The sequence below is a fragment of the Ictidomys tridecemlineatus genome, chromosome 3, assembly GCF_052094955.1.
Source record: "Ictidomys tridecemlineatus isolate mIctTri1 chromosome 3, mIctTri1.hap1, whole genome shotgun sequence".
NCBI lineage: Eukaryota > Metazoa > Chordata > Mammalia > Rodentia > Sciuridae > Ictidomys > Ictidomys tridecemlineatus.
The window spans coordinates 135,469,827-135,486,071 of record NC_135479.1 but is presented as its reverse complement, the minus strand read 5'-3'; the positions used below and the strand labels follow the sequence as shown (position 1 = coordinate 135,486,071).

At 42.6% G+C, this 16,245-nt stretch overlaps 1 pseudogene; it reads left to right on the top strand.

The window, feature by feature from the left end:
* The first annotated feature begins 2,305 nt into the window (after nt 1-2,305).
* On the top strand, nt 2,306-11,923 carry LOC144375733 (neurofibromin pseudogene; annotated as a pseudogene).
* The last annotated feature ends 4,322 nt before the right edge of the window (nt 11,924-16,245 follow it).

Below are 16,245 nucleotides of genomic sequence, written 5' to 3'. Positions count from 1 at the left end.
CCAACCGCTCCTTCTCCTGGCTTGGCACCCAGAGTACCATGACTACAAGTGTGACATCAGAGAGTTCCGGAATGGGGGCTCTGGCTGCTTCCTGTGCCCACTGATATCAACCTTCCCTTGGCCTCACATACACACTGCTGGAAAGGGACATCCTGCTCTTACAATGTGGCTTTGTTGGAGCTTGTGAGGATGGATGTAGATTATCCACCAAAGGTTCATAGGCTGGAGGCTAGGTCCTGGGTGCGGCACTGTTGAGGGGGTAGAATCTGCAAGAGGTGGGGCCTAGTGGGAGGTAATTTGGCCACTGGGGATGAGGCCCTCGGAAGGGAGTAATGAATTTCTCATGGGTCCCTGTTAGTTCCTATGAGAGGGGGTGTCATAAAAAGAACAAGACTCATCCTCCCCAGTTGCTGGCCATTCAGTCTCGACCCCTTGCATGTCTTCCCACCATGATGCCATTCACCATGTTGTGATCACTCTCACCAAAGATCAGTCTCAGGGGCTGCCAAATGTTAGATTCGGTGCTAAATAAACCTCATCTCTTTATAAAGTATCCATTCTTGGGTATTTTGTTAGAGCAATAGAAAGCAGCTAATACAGAGACCATGTCATATGGTTTATGGGGAGAAGTTTGGTGATGGTTAGTTATCCCCCTTTCAGGCCCAGTGCTAATGGAAGTAGGCAGTGCTCCTCACTTATCCTAGCTCCACTTCTTCCTTTTTGTTGTTACAGAGCTCCAGTTTGGGGAGGAGGTAGGAATCTACCAACTAAATATCTTCCCAGTTTCCCTCACTTCCAGGATGGGCTTTATGACATACATCTGTCTCAACATAAAACATAAAATGGGCTGGGGATGTTGCTCAATGGTTAAGCAACCCTCGGTACAATCCCTGATGATGATGATGATGATGATAACATAATGATAATAATTTGTACATATTTATGGCATAAAACATATTTTGAAACATGTATACATATACATTATTTCATATTCTTTTTTGTGTTGAGAACCCTTAAAATCTACTCTCTGAGTCATTTTCCAGTGTATATAACATTATCAACTGTACTCATTCTGTTGTATGCTATTATTAACTGTAGTCATCTTATTGTACAATAGATCCCTTCAACTCATTCCCCTCATCGAAGTGCTATTTGGCCTCCTGGGACCAGCATCTCCCCCATCCACAGCCCAGCCACTCCTGGGCCCCTGGCAGTCATCATTCTGCTCTCTGTTTCTGTGAGTTCAACTTTTATAGATTCCACATGTAGGTGAGATCATGTGATAGTTGTCCTATGCCTGGCTTATTTCCCCCATGAGGAATGAGGTCCTTTGGCCTCATTCAATGCCACAAATGACAGGACTTGCTAATTTTATTTAAAGACTAAATAGTGTCCCCTTATATTACTAAACCATATTTTCTGTATCAACTCATCCACTGATAGACACAGCTTTGCCCTTTTCTAGGTTCTGAGAATATTACTGCAATGAACATGGGGTGCAGATATCTATTAATACACTAATGCCATTTACTTTGGATATATACCAAGTAGATAGATGTCTGGACTGTAGGGAAATTTTTTTTTTTTTTTTTTTTTTTTTTTGGTGCTGGGGATTGAACCCAGGGCCTTGTCCATGCATGACAAGCACTCTACCAACTGAGCTCTATTTTTGATTTTTTAAAAAAACTTCCCATCATGGGTTTGTCATGGCGGTGTCTTGGACTGTGATGGGTGAGGGGAGAAGGCGCTAGTGGGGAGACCGACCAAGAGGCCCCCTCCCCTCCCCGGGTCTCCCTCCCCCTGCCCCCCTCCCCCCTGCCTCCTTACCAAAGCCCCCTTCCCCTCTCCCCCTTCCGGCTAGGCGCAGAGCCCCCATCCCCACCCCTGTGGGAATGTTCGGAGCCTGCACTCCTCAGACCATCTCCTAGCCTCTTCCCTCACCTCAGCCCCAGCTCCCAGCCCTCCTACCGGCCATGTGCGCAGGCTGACCATCCCTCCGCCGCCCCCTGGCGGCGGGGAGGACATGGCCGCGCACAGGCCGGTGGAATGGGTCCAGGCCGTGGTCAGCCGCTTCGAGGAGCAGGTCTCGCCGTGTTGTCCATGCTGGCCTTGAACTTGCTTTCTCTTATTTGCCTCAACCTCCCAAGTAGCTGGTGTTATTAGCTTCCAATAAAAACCGGGACAGCAGAACACACATACCAAAGTCAGTACCGAACACAACAAGGAGTGTCTAATCAATATTTCCAAATACTAATTTTCTTTGGTTATAAGCGGCCTCACTGCTATCTTAAAGAACGTTAACAATATGAGAATATTTGGAGAAAGTGCAGAAAAATATTTATATCTCTCTCAGTTGATTATATTGGATACACTGGAAAAATGTCTTGCTGGAATTACAGGAATTGACTGTTCAGAAGATAATGTTGATGTCCATGATATAGAATTGTTACAGTATATTAATGTGGATTGTTCAAAATTAAAATGACTCCTGAAGGAAACAGCATTTAAATTTAAAGCCCTAAAGAAGGTTGCACAGTTAGCAGTTATAAATAGTCTGGAAAAGGCCTACTGGGTAGAAAATTATCCAGATGAGTTTACAAAACTTTACCAGATTCCACAGACTGATATGGCTGAGTGTGCAGAAAAACTCTTTGACTTGGTGGATGGTTTTGCTGAAAGCACCAAACGTAAAGCATCAGTTTGGCCACTACAGATCATTCTCCTTATTTTATGTCCAGAAATAATCCAGGATATATCTAAGGATGTGGGTGACGAAAACAACATGAATAAGAAATTATTTCTGGACAGTCTACGAAAAGCACTTGCTGGCCATGGAGGAAGCAGGCAGCTGACAGAGAGTGCTGCAATTGCTTGTGTCAAATTGTGTAAAGCAAGTACTTACATCAATTGGGAAGACAACTCTGTCATTTTCCTACTGGTTCAGTCCATGGTGGTTGATCTGAAGAACCTGCTTTTTAATCCAAGTAAACCATTCTCAAGAGGCAGTCAGCCTGCAGACGTGGATCTAATGATTGATTGCCTTGTTTCTTGCTTTCATATAAGCCCCCATAACAACCAACACTTTAAGATCTGCCTGGCTCAGAATTCACCTTCTACATTTCACTATGTACTAGTAAATTCACTCCATCGAATCATCACCAATTCTGCATTAGATTGGTGGCCCAAAATTGATGCTGTATATTGTCACTCAGTTGAACTTCGAAACATGTTTGGTGAAACACTTCATAAAGCAGTGCAGGGTTGTGGAGCACACCCAGCAATACGAATGGCACCGAGTCTTACATTTAAAGAAAAAGTAACAAGCCTTAAATTTAAAGAAAAACCTACGGATGTGGAGACAAGAAGTTATAAGTATGTTCTCTTGTCCATGGTGAAACTAATTCATGCAGATCCAAAGCTTTTACTTTGTAATCCAAGAAAACAGGGGCCTGAAACCCAAGGCAGTACAGCTGAATTAATATCAGGGCTCGTCCAACTGGTCCCTCAGTCGCACATGCCAGAGATTGCTCAGGAAGCAATGGAGGCTTTGCTGGTTCTTCATCAGTTAGATAGCATTGATTTGTGGAATCCTGATGCTCCTGTAGAAACATTTTGGGAGATTAGTTCACAAATGCTTTTTCACATCTGCAAGAAATTAACTAGCCATCAAATGCTTAGTAGCACAGAAATTCTCAAGTGGTTACGGGAAATTTTGATCTGCAGGAATAAGTTTCTTCTTAAAAATAAGCAGGCAGATAGAAGTTCCTGTCACTTTCTCTTCCTTTATGGAGTAGGATGTGATGTTCCTGTTAGTGGAAATACCACTCAAATGTCCATGGATCATGAAGAATTGCTCTGTACCTATACTCCTGGAGCATGTCTGTGGAAGGGAAAAGGAAACTCTTCTATGGATGGTGCAGCAGGGTGCAGTGGAACCCCGCCAATATGCCCACAAGCCCAGACCAAGCTAGAAGTGGCCTTGTACATGTTTCTGTGGAGTCCTGACACTGAAGCTGTTCTGGTTGCCATGTCCTGTTTCCGCCACCTCTGTGAGGAAGCAGATATCCGTTGTGGGGTGGATGAAGTATCAGTGCACAACTTCTTGCCGAACTATAGTACATTCATGGAGTTTGCTTCTGTCAGCAATATGATGTCAACAGGAAGAGCAGCACTTCAGAAAAGAGTGATGGCATTGCTAAGGCGCATTGAGCATCCCACTGCAGGAAACACTGAGGCTTGGGAAGATACACATGCAAATGGGAACAAGCTACAAAACTAATCCTTAACTATCCAAAAGCAAAAATGGAAGATGGTCAGGCTGCTGAAAGCCTTCATAAGACCATTGTTAAGAGACGAATGTCCCACATGAGTGGAGGAGGATCCATAGATTTATCTGATACAGACTCCCTACAGGAATGGATCAACATGACTGGCTTCCTTTGTGCTCTTGGGGGAGTGTGTCTGCAGCAGAGAAGAAATTCTGGCCTGGCAACCTATAGCCCACCCATGAGCCCAGTCAGTGAACGTAAAGGTTCTATGATTTCAGTGATGTCTTCAGAGGGAAACACAGATACACCTGTCAGCAAATTTATGGATCGGCTGCTATCCTTAATGGTGTGTAATCATGAGAAAGTGGGACTTCAGATACGGACCAATGTTAAAGATCTAGTGGGTTTGGAATCGAGTCCTGCTCTTTATCCAATGCTATTTAACAAATTGAAGAATACCATCAACAAGTTTTTTGACTCCCAAGGACAGGTTTTATTGACTGATACCAATACTCAATTTGTAGAGCAAACTATAGCTATAATGAAGAATTTACTAGATAATCATACTGAAGGTAGCTCTGAACATTTGGGACAAGCTAGCATTGAAACAATGATGTTAAATCTAGTCAGGTATGTTCGTGTGCTTGGGAATATGGTCCACGCAATTCAAATAAAAACGAAACTGTGTCAGTTAGTTGAAGTAATGATGGCAAGGAGAGATGACCTCTCATTTTGTCAAGAGATGAAATTTAGGAATAAGATGGTAGAATACCTGACAGACTGGGTTATGGGAACATCAAACCAGGCAGCAGATGATGATGTAAAATGTCTTACAAGAGATTTGGACCAGGCAAGCATGGAAGCAGTTGTTTCACTCCTTGCTGGTCTTCCACTGCAGCCTGAAGAAGGAGATGGTGTGGAGTTGATGGAAGCCAAATCGCAGTTATTTCTTAAGTACTTCACCTTATTTATGAACCTTTTGAACGACTGTAGTGAAGTTGAAGATGAAAATGCACAAACAGGTGGCAGAAAACGTGGTATGTCTCGGAGGCTGGCATCCTTAAGGCACTGTACAGTCCTTGCAATGTCAAACTTACTCAGTGCTAATGTGGACAGTGCTCTCATGCACTCCATAGGTTTAGGCTATCACAAAGATCTTCAGACAAGAGCTACATTTAGGGAGGTTCTGACAAAAATCCTTCAGCAAGGAACAGAATTTGACACACTTGCAGAAACAGTGCTGGCAGATCGGTTTTAGAGACTTGTGGAGTTGGTCACGATGATGGGGGATCAGGGAGAGCTCCCTATAGCTATGGCTTTGGCCAACGTGGTTCCTTGTTCTCAGTGGGATGAACTAGCTCGAGTTCTGGTTACCCTTTTTGATTCTCGGCATTTACTCTACCAACTACTCTGGAACATGTTTCCTAAGGAAGTAGAATTGGCAGACTCCATGCAGACTCTTTTCCGAGGCAACAGCTTGGCCAGTAAGATAATGACATTCTGTTTCAAGGTATATGGTGCTACCTATCTACAAAAACTCTTGGATCCTTTGTTACGAATTGTTATCACATCCTCTGATTGGCAACACGTGAGCTTTGAAGTGGATCCTACCAGATTAGAACCATCAGAAAGCCTCGAGGAAAATCAGCGGAACCTCCTTCAGATGACTGAAAAGTTCTTTCACGCCATCATTAGTTCTTCCTCAGAATTTCCTCCTCAGCTTCGAAGTGTGTGCCACTGTTTATACCAGGTGGTTAGCCAGCGTTTCCCTCAGAACAGCATTGGTGCAGTAGGAAGTGCCATGTTCCTCAGATTTATCAATCCTGCCATTGTCTCACCATATGAAGCAGGGATTTTAGATAAAAAGCCACCACCTAGAATCGAAAGGGGCTTAAAGTTAATGTCAAAGATACTACAGAGTATTGCCAATCATGTTCTCTTCACAAAAGAAGAACATATGCGGCCTTTTAATGATTTTGTGAAAAGCAACTTTGATGCAGCACAAAGATTTTTCCTTGATATAGCATCAGATTGTCCCACAAGTGATGCAGTAAATCATAGTCTTTCCTTCATCAGTGATAGCAATGTGCTAGCTTTACATCGTCTGCTTTGGAACAACCAGGAGAAAATTGGCCAGTATCTTTCTAGCAAAAGGGATCATAAAGCTGTTGGAAGACGACCTTTTGATAAGATGGCAACTCTTCTTGCATACCTGGGTCCTCCAGAGCACAAGCCTGTGGCAGATACACATTGGTCCAGCCTTAACCTCACCAGTTCAAAGTTTGAGGAATTTATGACAAGGCATCAGGTACATGAAAAAGAAGAGTTCAAAGCTTGAAACATTGAGTATTTTCTACTAAGCTGGGACTTCCAAAGCTGGGAATCCTATTTTTTATTATATTGCATGGAGGTTCAAAACTGGTCAAATCAATGGTGATTTGCTGATATACCACGTCTTGCTGACTTTGAAGCCATATTATGCAAAGCCATATGAAATAGTAGTGGACCTTACCCATACTGGGCCAAGCAATCGCTTTAAAACAGACTTTCTCTCGAAGTGGTTTGTTGTTTTTCCTGGCTTTGCTTATGATAAAGTCTCTGCAGTCTATATCTGTAACTGCAACTCCTGGGTCAGAGAATACACCAAGTATCATGAGCGGCTGTTGACTGGCCTCAAAGGCAGCAAAAGACTCATCTTCATAGACTGTCCTGGGAAACTGGCTGAACACATAGAGCATGAACAACAAAAACTACCTGTTGCTACATTGGCATTGGAAGACGACCTCAAGGTATTCCATAATGCTCTCAAACTAGCTCACAAAGATACCAAAGTTTCTATTAAGGTTGGTTCTACTGCTGTTCAAGTAACTTCAGCAGAGAGAACAAAAGTCCTAGGGCAATCAGTCTTTCTAAATGATATCTATTATGCCTCGGAAATTGAAGAAATCTGCCTAGTCGATGAAAACCAGTTCACCTTAACCATTGCAAACCAGGGCACACCTCTCACCTTCATGCACCAGGAGTGCGAAGCCATTGTTCAATCTATCATTCATATCCTGACCCGCTGGGAGTTGTCACAGCCTGACTCCATCCCCCAGCACACCAAGATTCGACCAAAAGATGTCCCTGGAACACTGCTCAATATCGCATTACTTAATTTAGGCAGTTCAGACCCTAGTTTACGGTCAGCTGCCTATAATCTTCTGTGTGCCGTAACTTGTACCTTTAATTTAAAAATCGAGGGACAGTTACAAGAGACATCAGGTTTATGTAACCCTGCCAACAACACCCTCTTTATTGTCTCTATTAGTAAGACACTGGCAGCCAATGAGCCACACCTCACGTTAGAATTTTTGGAAGAGTGTATTTCTGGATTTAGCAAATCTAGTATTGAATTGAAACACCTTTGTTTGGAACATGTGACCCCATGGCTGTCAAATCTAGTCCGTTTCTGCAAGCATAACGATGATGCCAAACGTCAAAGAGTTACTGCTATTCTTGATAAGCTAATAACTATGACCATAAATGAGAAACAGATGTATCCATCTATTCAAGCAAAAATATGGGGGAGCCTTGGACAGATTACAGATCTGCTCGATGTTGTACTAGACAGTTTCATCAAAACCAGTGCAACAGGTGGCTTGGGATCAATAAAAGCTGAAGTGATGGCAGATACTGCTGTAGCTTTAGCTTCTGGAAATGTGAATTTGGTTTCAAGCAAGGTCGTTGGAAGGATGTGCAAAATAATTGACAAGACATGCTTGTCTCCAACTCCTACTTTAGAACAACATCTTATGTGGGATGATATTGCTATTTTAGCCCGCTACATGCTGATGCTGTCCTTCAACAATTCCCTCGATGTGGCAGCTCATCTCCCTTACCTCTTCCATGTTGTTACTTTCTTAGTAGCCACAGGTCCATTGTCCCTTAGAGCCTCCACACATGGATTGGTTATTAATATCATTCACTCTCTGTGTACTTGTTCACAGCTTCATTTTAGTGAAGAGACCAAGCAAGTTTTGAGACTCAGTCTAACAGAGTTCTCATTACCCAAATTTTACTTGCTGTTTGGCATTAGTAAAGTTAAGTCAGCTGCTGTCATTGCCTTCTGTTCCAGTTACCGAGACAGGTCGTTCTCTCCGGGCTCCTATGAGAGGGAGACTTTTGCTTTGACATCCTTGGAAACAGTCACAGAAGCTTTATTGGAGATCATGGAGGCATGTATGAGAGATATCCCAGCATGCAAGTGGCTGGATCAGTGGACAGAACTAGCTCAAAGATTTGCATTCCAGTATAATCCATCCTTGCAACCGAGAGCTCTTGTAGTCTTTGGCTGTATTAGCAAACGAGTCTCTCATGGGCAGATAAAGCAGATTATCCGTATTCTTAGCAAGGCACTTGAGAGTTACTTAAAAGGACCTGATACTTACAACAGTCAAGTTCTGATAGAAGCTACAGTAATAGCACTAACCAAATTACAGCCACGTCTTAATAAGGACTCCCCTTTGCACAAAGCCCTCTTTTGGGTAGCTGTGGCAGTGCTCCAGCTGGATGAGGTCAACTTATATTCAGCAGGCACTGCACTTCTTGAACAAAATCTACATACCTTAGATAGTCTCCGGATATTCAATGACAAGAGTCCGGAAGAGGTATTTATGGCAATCCGGAATCCTCTGGAATGGCACTGCAAGCAAATGGATCATTTTGTTGGACTTAATTTCAATTCTAACTTTAACTTTGCACTGGTGGGACACCTCTTGAAAGGGTACAGGCATCCTTCTCCTGCCATTGTTGCAAAAACAGTCAGAATCTTGCATACACAACTAACTCTGGTTAATAAACATAGAAATTGTGACAAATTTGAGGTGAATACGCAGAGTGTGGCTTACTTGGCAGCTTTACTCACAGTGTCTGAAGAGGTTCGAAGTCGCTGTAGCCTCAAACATAGAAAGTCCCTTCTTCTTACTGACATTTCAATAGAAAATGTTCCCATGGATACGTATCCCATTCATCATGGTGATCCCAGATTTAGGACACTAAAGGAGAACCAACCATGGTCCTCTCCCAAACGTTCTGAAGGGTACCTTGCAGCCAGCTATCCAACCGTAGGCCAAACCAGTCCCCGAGCCAGGAAATCCATGAGTTTGGACATGGGGCAGCCTTCACAGGCCAACACTAAAAAGTTGCTTGGAACAAGGAAAAGTTTTGATCACTTGATATCAGACACAAAGGCTCCTAAAAGGCAAGAAATGGAATCGGGGATCACAACACCCCCCAAAATGAGGAGAGTAGCAGAAACTGATTATGAAATGGAAACTCAGAGGATTTCCTCTTCACAATAGCACTCACATTTGCGTAAAGTTTCAGTGTCTGAATCAAATGTTCTTTTGGATGAAGAAGTACTTACTGATCCGAAGATCCAAGCGCTTCTTCTTACTGTTCTAGCTACATTGGTAAAATACACCACAGATGAATTTGATCAATGAATTCTTTATGAATACTTAGCAGAGGCCAGTGTTGTATTCCCCAAAGTTTTTCCTGTTGTGCATAATTTGTTGGACTCTAAGATCAACACCTTATTGTCATTGTGCCAAGATCCAAATTTGTTAAATCCAATCCATGGAATTGTGCAGAGTGTGGTGTACCATGAAGAATCCCCACCACAATACCAAACATCTTACCTGCAAAGTTTTGGTTTTAATGGTTTATGGCGGTTTGCAGGACCTTTTTCAAAGCAAACACAAATCCCAGACTATGCTGAGCTTATTGTTAAGTTTCTTGATGCCTTGATTGACACGTACTTTCCTGGAACTGACGAAGAAACCAGTGAGGAGTCCCTCCTGACACCCACATCTCCTTACCCTCCTGCACTGCAGAGCCAGCTTAGTATCACTGCCAACCTTAACCTCTCTAATTCCATGACCTCACTTGCAACTTCCCAGCATTCCCCAGGAATCGACAGAGAGAACGTTGAACTCTCCCCCACCACTGGCCACTGTAACAGTGGACGAACTTGCCACGGATCCGCAAGCCAAGTGCAGAAGCAAAGAAGCACTGGCAGTTTCAAACGTAATAGCATTAAGAAGATCGTGTGAAGGTTTCTTTCTTTCTTTTTTCAAACCAACTTAACATGGGCTCTTCACTAGTGAACCCTTCCCTAAGTGGCCCTGTCCCCACATGTTGCGATGCTGCATTTCATATTTTATAACAAACCCATCCAGTCTGCCACATTGCCAGATGATCAACTCTTGAAAGCATTGCCTAAATTTAATGCTGCTTTTTCTTTGACTCTTTTTCTTCTTCTACTTTTGGAGTGTGTCTGGTGTTAGCAAGTGTTCAGAACAACTATAAGAAAGTGGGAAGTCAGGTAACTTGAACTGAGCACATCCCAATTGTGAGAGAGGACAAATTCTTGAATACTGCTACTACTGGCCAGCTATGAAAGCCATTTGCACAGAGCTCTGCCTTCTTTGTTTTCCCGTTCAAAATGAAGTGTTAGTCTTATTTACACACTTTCCAAGGGAGAAGTGTGTGGGAGAAATAATATTATAACCCATGTATGTTTAATCTGACTTTTAGCTGTGGAATTTTTTTTACTTTATGTAACTGAAGGAACCATAGAGGTCAAGCCTCAGTGGCTTCATACCATTAAAGCCACAGGCAAGGTACTTTGGGGGTGGGGTGGGAGAACTTAGTATTTTGTAGTGAATTCTTAAGAATTACTAACACTGAGTATTAGCAATAATTACAGGAAAGAAAGTGTGACCATATACATCTTAATATGACTGAATTAAAGCTATGGATTCTGAGGCCTTATCCAAATTCAGTCATCAAAATGATCTTTTTTTTATCCAATTGATTATCCAATTGATCTTTAAATATGCTAAAGCTATTATTGTTTTGTTTATTTTTAATTTTGTAAGCCAACACTATGCTAAGTATAGTAATTATACATTTTTTGTCTATTCCTCTTCTTTCCTAAATAATTCTGAGCAGGGTAATCACCAAACAAAGTGTTGAAAATTGTTCCCAGAAGGTAATTTTTTTAGACGTTTCCATTAGCTCCATAGCAAAACAGAATGGTACGTGACTTTTAGAGTAGCTGATACTTTTGTTTGTTAAATAATTTTCCAAGAACCAAAATATGCTGTATAGTACATTAATTTCTTTGATAAGACATATTTTAAAAGTCTTTAAATCTTCCCCCTCTCCTCCAAAATATCAGGAATCTTTTTGGGTTCTATATGATAGACTTGCATCTAATCACTGTGCAAAGTCTGGTCAGCCTGTATTTGTATGAAAATAGGGGACCCTTAGAGTTGCTGCTGTACTGAATGGTATGGATTGTTGTGGCATAGGAATTTCCATAGTAATGCAGATCCAGTTTTTTTTTGTGGTACCTGCAGTGTGAAAAGTAATTTGACTTCAGTGATCATATTGGTATCTGGATATTCTAATTAGGATTAAAATATATTTATTTCAAAAATTATTATCCCCCCTACTCCTAGGTTCACTTCCTATGTTCAGATATAATGGCTTGGGGAGGGGTTTGCAAAGAAACCTAGGGAAGAGGGTGGTTTCCTATAGTGCTAGTTCATTAGTGGATTTCGTAAATTAAATTCCACAGCTACTTCAATAAATAATGGTACATTTAAGTATTCTGACTTTAATAATATAATACATTTCACACTATTTACACAGCAAGAATGTAATATGTTAATGTAAATAAAATTGCTTTTGATATTCAGAAAAAAATTTCCCATATTGATTTCCCTAATGACTAGACTAATTTAAATTCCACCAAACATTCTACAAGAATTCTAGTTTCTCCACATCCAGACCAGCACTTAATATCTTTTGTCTTTCTTTTTCTTTTATTTATACTCGACTTGAACCCAGGGGTACATTACCCGGATACACAACTGCAGACCTTTTTAAGTTTTATTCTGAGATCAGGTCTCACTAAGTTGCTGAGGTTTACCTTGAATTTATAATCCTCCCACCTCAGCCTCTTGAGTTACTGGGATGAAGGCATGTGCTGCTGGTTCTTTGGTCTTTTTGATAATAGCCATTCTAATAGGTGTGGGAGGGTATCTCATTATGATTCTAATTTGCATTTCTCTAAGGATTAGTAATGTTGAACATTTTTTTCAGATTTCTCTTGGTCAATTGTGTTTCTACTGAGAATGCAATGATGTTGGAGTCACAGTCTACCTTCAAATTTTATGTCGATTTCTGTTTTAGCACAAGAAGGGATGACATGCATTGGGTCATGGAAAAAGGTCAGGAGTGGTTCTAGAATCATAAATACCGGGTCTATTGAGCTTTGGAGCAGACCATGCTAGCCTTAGGTTTTCTTATTTTGTTTTGTTTTTTGGTTTTTTAAATTAGTTATATATAACAGCGCAATGCATTTTAATTCATTGTACACAACTGTAGCACAACTTTACATTTCTATGCTTGTACCTGATGTAGCATCACACCATATGTGCATTCATACATGTACTTGGGGTAATGATGTCCATCTCATTTTACCATCTTGCCTATCCCCATGCCCCATCCTCACCTCTGCCTCCCCTTTGCCTCATCAAAGTTCCTCCATTTTTTCTTAACATAGAGAACATTCAGCCTTTGGTTTTTGACGATTGGCTTACTTCACTTAGCATGATATTCTCTAACTCCATTCATTTACCTGCACATAATTTTATTTTCTTTTAATGCTGAGTAGTAATATTCCATTAGGTATATATACCACAGTTTCTCTATCCATTCGTCTATTCACGGGCATCTAAACTGTTTCCACAGTTTAGTTATTGTGAATTGAGCTTCTATAAACATGGATGTGGCTGTGTCTCTGTAATATGCTGATTTTAAGTCATTTGGGTATAGACCTGGGAGGGGGATAGTTGGGTCAAATGGTGGTTCCATTTAAAGTTTTCTAAGGAATCTCCATACTGCTTTCCAGATTGGTTACACCAATTTGCAGTCCCACCAGCACTGTATGAGTGTACCTTTCCCCCCACATCCTCATCAACATTTATTGTGGTCTGTATTCAACACACAGGGCACTTTCTGGTACAGCCACTGTTCTATGTGGTTTACATGAATTATCCCACAATCCCTGTTTTACAGATAGGGAAGTTGACTGACCAGGGGTAAGTAGCTACCCAAGGTCTCCCTGCTGATTAGTTCTAGAGCTGTGATTTGGACTTATGAGGTCTGGCTCCAGAGTCCTTGCCACCAACCACCAAGCAAGGGACTCCAGGAGGAGTTGCAGTCAGGGGGCAGAGTAGAAAGGGAGTGAAGTTGGAGCATGGGATCAGTGCCTGAGATGGGTGCTGCCAATAATGGAAAGGAACCCTGACTGTGGAATCCCAGAGGGCAGACCACATTTAGGTCCCTTGAGAATAGTGATCCTGGACATGGAGGGCCTCATTTTGAGCAGAGGAGGAAGGGCCTATGGCCTGACCTGGGGCTGGAAGAACCACAGGATGGAGGAAGGCAAAAGGCTGCCAGGCAAACTCAATGATGGAGTGAAGCTGGATAGAGGAGAAGACAGGCAGACCACAGGGCTGAGGAATAAGGGCCAAGCTCAAGAGTCACAGGTGGGAGGGAACCACATATGGCAGTGGTGGGGTGCTGAATAAAAGGATGGGAGGTGATGAGCAGACAGGCTCTTCTGTCTTTTCAGTTGTCTCAGGGTCTGCAGCTTCACCTCCCACACTGATGCTGCCCACCAGTCTTCCTGAAAGAGCCTTTAGTCAAGCGAATGCCATACTAAAGGAATCTCACGGCAGAGATGCCCACTCCTATCATTCCTAGTCAACACTAAGAAGAAAAAGAAATAAAAACACACATGTTGGAAAGAAGGAAATAAAACTGTTCCTCACAGAGGACATAATTTTCCAAGGAGAATAAATAACAACACTCAGTGGCAGAGCACCTCGATTCAATCTCCAGAACTGGAAAAACAACACCACTAAGAACTTCTGTTCTTTAGAAGATGCTATGAAGAAAATTGAATGAAAAGCCACAGATTGCAAGAAAAATTTGGAAAACATAGATCTCGACCCAGTGTACACAACTCTTATAACTTAGTAAGGAAAGAGAACAATATTTTTTAAAAAGAGAAGTAGATTGGAGCCAACACTTTGCCAAAGACCTACCAATGGGCAAGAAGACATAAAAATAAGCTCAACATCATTGCTCATTAGGAAAACATAACCTGGAGCTTAAATGAGATGCCACTACTCATTTATTAGAAAGGCTTCAATAAAAAGAGAAAACAAAACAAGAACAAATGACAGTGTGAAATGTTGGTGAGGATGTGGAGCAACTGGAATTTTCATACTTTGCTGGTAGAAATTAGGAATGGTACAGTGATTTTGAAAGAAAAATGGCAATTTTCTACAGAGTTCCACTTATAGTTACCTTATGACTCAGCAATGCCACCCCTAAGAATTGACCCAATAGAAATGAAAACTTAGGTTCGCATGCCTGTACACCAATGTTTGTAGCAGCTTTCTTTATAGCTGTGAAAAACTAGCTAGGCACAGTGGCCCGTGCCTAAGTTCTAGCCACTTGGGAGGCTAAGACTGGAGGAGTGCAAGTTCAAAGCCAGCCTCAGCAAATTAGCAAGGTTCTAAGCAATTCAATGAGACCCTGACTCAAAAGAAAAAAAAAAAAACCTTTAAGAAAAAGAAAGGGGGCAGATGGATCAGAGATGCAGCTCAGTGGTTAAGCACCCCTGAGTTCAATCCCTGGTACAAACAAAACAAAAGTAAAAAGCTGTGGAAAAACTAGATACAATGAACAATCCTTCAATTGGTGAATGTATAAATACTCTGTAGGAATGCTATTCCCAGTGTGGGCCCTTGGGACTGAGTGGCTAGCCATGGCTTTGTCCAAGGATAATGACATCACTGTGGTGGCCACAAGGAAGATGATGCACATGACCAGCAGGGCACCCAGGTACAGGCAAAGGGACACAAGTAGCAGCAGGAACAACCAGATGTTCAGATACCCCAAGCTGTTGCTCACCTGCCCACAGAGGAGGCAGACCTCAAGGGTCTATCTGACCTGACTTCCATCACCCCCAAATGCTCAGGTCTTCCCCAACTCAGCCCTCTAGGCTGCCTAGTCTTGGCCCTACACACAGGTTCTCATCTCAAGGACAACCTGGCCTTTCCATGGTTAGGGCACATTTAGCCCCATAGCACATCAGGTCATCTGTTCTGAGCGAGATTTTTAGAGACAAGACCTGCCTGGTGTCACTTGGAGCAGGACATAAAAACTCTGGGCCTCTGTTTTCTCATATACTGGATGAGGATGAAAAAAACACGCTTGACAAACCAGCTGTCTGCACTTGTAAACCCGAGCAGGGTGGGCACATCAGACAAACACGCTCAGAACCAGGAAACCCTACAACTTGGACACCCAGATCAAGACATGCAATGATCCCCAGGACCAGGCAGCAGTTAGCAAAAAGGGCTGGGAATCTAGTATCAGCAAGCCAGGGGAGGGCACAGTCACTGCCTTTCCTCCCCCTGACTCCACCAGGCTCAGCACAGAGGGGATTCCCTTTGCATGTCAGCACCTGTGCAAGCAAGGCCAGCCTCCCTGGACAGGTGCAGAACTGGAGGCAATAATAGATGGAAGTGAGCAAGAGTAGCAGGGAGCCTCTTTTAGCAGAATGGGAAGATGGTCTCATACCCACCTGTGGCCCACTTATGCTGTGAGATTCTTGTCCTGACCAGGTGTCCAGGGATGGGTTGCTGAGTGGACAGGGAGGTGGAGCACTCATGTCCACAAAGATGTTACAACAGGGACAGTGGAAGGTCTTGGGAGGGCAGTGGGAGGAGCAATGTGGGCACCAGGGCATTTGAAAGGTCCTTCGATACATCCAGGCCACATATGCTGCCCTCAGGGTTCTGTTTGATGGAGCCTGGCATGGGAAAAGTTTTGGTCAGTGACAAGA